This window comes from Acomys russatus, chromosome 31 (genome assembly GCF_903995435.1).
Source record: "Acomys russatus chromosome 31, mAcoRus1.1, whole genome shotgun sequence".
Lineage (NCBI taxonomy): Eukaryota > Metazoa > Chordata > Mammalia > Rodentia > Muridae > Acomys > Acomys russatus.
In genome coordinates this window covers 400,269-403,362 of record NC_067167.1, presented here as the reverse complement: position 1 = coordinate 403,362, position 3,094 = coordinate 400,269, and positions in this window count along the sequence as shown.

Below are 3,094 nucleotides of genomic sequence, written 5' to 3'. Positions count from 1 at the left end.
CTCTCCAGACCATCGTTTCTTGGTCTTTAAAAAAAAATCCATGTCATTATTTTTATCTAAAAGGCCTTTTTTTTCTTTCCTTTTCTTTTTTTAAAAGACAGAGAGTTAAATTTTTTTAGATGTTTTTCTTTTTATGGAGAGAGAGAGAGGGTACTTCCTCAGAATTGAAAAATCTGAAAACTCTGTCCTCTAGAGGCTAGTAAAAAGAGAATAAAACAGACCTGGAAGTGAAGGAGAGATAAACCTGTTTTTTAGGATCCCAAGTGCGGATTGGAATGGTCTTGTGATGTTGGGGACGGGCTATATGGCCAATGTTCTTCCATCTTGTCAGAGCCTAGATTCCTATTTTTCCAGCAGTCTGTCATTTACCAGAAACCAGCTGACTCTGTCATGGTTCAGCAGTTAGATACTTGTGGTTTATTGTGGGGGATGGTCATTCTAAGACCCCTGAGCTACTCCTTTCTGGCTATAAACTAGTTTTTCCAGTAAGACTACTGGTAAGATCAGATTAAAGGCCAGCTGCCTGAGAAGCAGCAGTTCCAGGAACTTTTTCCTGACTAACCAGATCTTTTACAATTTCCCCTTCTCTCTAGGATTTCTCCCTCTTCTGTGATTATAGCAGCTGTAAAGGTAGACACCTGCTGGAGCATTCCAGAGTTAGGTATCCATAGCAACCCTTGCTTAAGCAAATACCCATGCCTCTATGTCTATAAAAACTCTGTAAAAATTTTCAATAAATGGGGCTTGATCAAAGACTTGCTCTCCTTCTTTGTGTCTTGTGTTCTGTCCCTATACAGGAGAATTCTCTCTCACTAAGACTGAGCTCCCTGACCATGATAAAGTGAGAAAAACAGTGATTTAACTAAATCACAACTGGGTAGATAGACTTAAAATAGTGTATTTTAAAGCATCCTCCTAAGGCAAAAATCCCGTTTCTAACGAAATTGAATAAATTCTTCCTACATGTTAAGAAGCTGTTTCTTTCTTTGGAAAATGTGTAAAACAGTCAGTTTTGAAGGGACAGTACTTCTATGTGACAATATGTTCTAGAAGAAACACACAGTAACACATATTTTTTAGGGCAAAGTCACTACTTTTGTGAAAAACAAAAACACTCAAAACACACATGTGAGAGCTTCTCTCACTAAAATTAAGCTCCTTGATCATGAAAAACTGAGACAAACAGTAATTTCATAAGTCCCTTAAAACTGGTTGGATAGACAAAAAAATAGTGTGTTGTAAAGCATCCTCCCTAAAACAAAACTCCTGTTTCTAATGAAATTGAATAAAGTCTTCCTTCATGTTAAGAAGTTGTTTCTTTGGTCAGAAAATGTGTAAAAACAGTCATTTGTTGAAGGCACAGTACTTCTAGGTGACAGTGTGTTCCAGAGGAGACACACTGTAATGCATATTTTTCAAGGCAAAGTCACTATTTTTGTGAAAATCTGAATAATCTCAAAACACACCCATGATAGCTTCTCTCACTAAAACTAAACTCCCTGACCATGAAAAAGTGATTAAAAAAAGTGATTTCACTAAGTCCCTTGCCACTGGGTGGATAGAACAAAACCAGTCTATTGTAAAGCACACACCCAAAGGCAAATATCCCGTTACTAACGATTTTGAATAAATTCTTCCTTCACGTTTAGAAATTGTTTCTTTGCTCAGAAAATGTGTAAAAACAGTCAGTTTTTGAAGGCACAGTATTTCTACTTGACAGTGTGTTCCAGAAGAAACAAACAGTAACACATATTTTTCAAGTCAAATTCACTATTTTTGTGAAAAAATGAAAATGCTCAAAACACACCCGTGAGAGCTTTTCTCACTAAAACTAAGCTCATTGATAATGAAAAAGTTAGGAAAACAGTGATTTCACTAAGTGCCTTACAACTGGGTAGATGGACCAAAAATAGTGTATTGTAAAGCATATACCCAAAGGCAAAAATCCAGTTTCTAATGAAATTGAATAAATTCTTCCTTCACATTAAGGTGTTTTTTTTTTTGTCAGAAAATGTGTGAAAACAGTCAGTTTTTGAAGGCACAGTACTTCTACATAAGTGTATGTTCGAGAAGAAATACACAGTAAGGCATAGTTTTCAAGGCAAAAGTCACTATTTTTCTGAAAAAATGAAAATGCTCAAAACACAGCGGTGAGAGCTTCTCTCACTAAAACTAAGTTCCTGACCACGAAAAAAGTGAGAAAACAGTGATTTCACTAAATCCCTTACAACTGGGTGGATAGACCAAAAATAGTGTATCATAAAGCATCCCCCCCTAAGGCAAAAATCCCATTTCTAATGAAATTGAATGAATTGTTTCTTCACCTTACGAAGTTGTTTCTTTGGTCAAAAAATGTTTAAAAACAGTCAGTTTCTGAAGGCACAGAAGTTCTAGGTGACAGTGTGTTTGAGAAGAAACACACAGTAATGCATATTTTTCAAGGCAATATCACTATATTTGTGAAAAAAAAAAAAGAACAACGAAAACACTCAAAACACACTAGTGAGAGCTTCTCTCATTAAAACCAAGATCCCTGATCATGAAAAAGCAAGAAAAACAGTGATTTCATTAAGTCCCTTCCAACTAGATGGATAGAACCTAAATAGTGCATTTTAAAGCATCCCCCATAAAGCAACAGTCTTGTTGGGAACAAAATTATATAAATTCTACAAGTATGTAAATAAATTGTTCCTTTGCTCAGAAAATGTGTAAAAACAGTCAGTTTTTAAAGGCACAGTGACAGTGTGTTCCAGAAGAAATACACAGTAATGAATATTTTTCAAGGCAAAGTCATATTTGTGAAAAAATGAAAATGCTCAAAACACAAATGTGAGAGCTTCTCTCACCAAAAGTAAGCTCCCTGACCATGAAAAAGTAAGAAAAACAGTGATTTCTCTAAGTCCCTTCCAATTAGATGGATAGAACAAAAATAGTGTATTATAAAGCAGCCCACCTAAGGCATAAATCCTGTTTCTAATGAAATTGAGTAAAATCTTCCTTCACTCTAAGTAGTTTTTTCTTTGGTCAGAAAATGTGTAAAAACAGTCAGTTTTTGAAGCCACAGTACTTCTAGGTAAAAGTGTGTTCCAGAAGA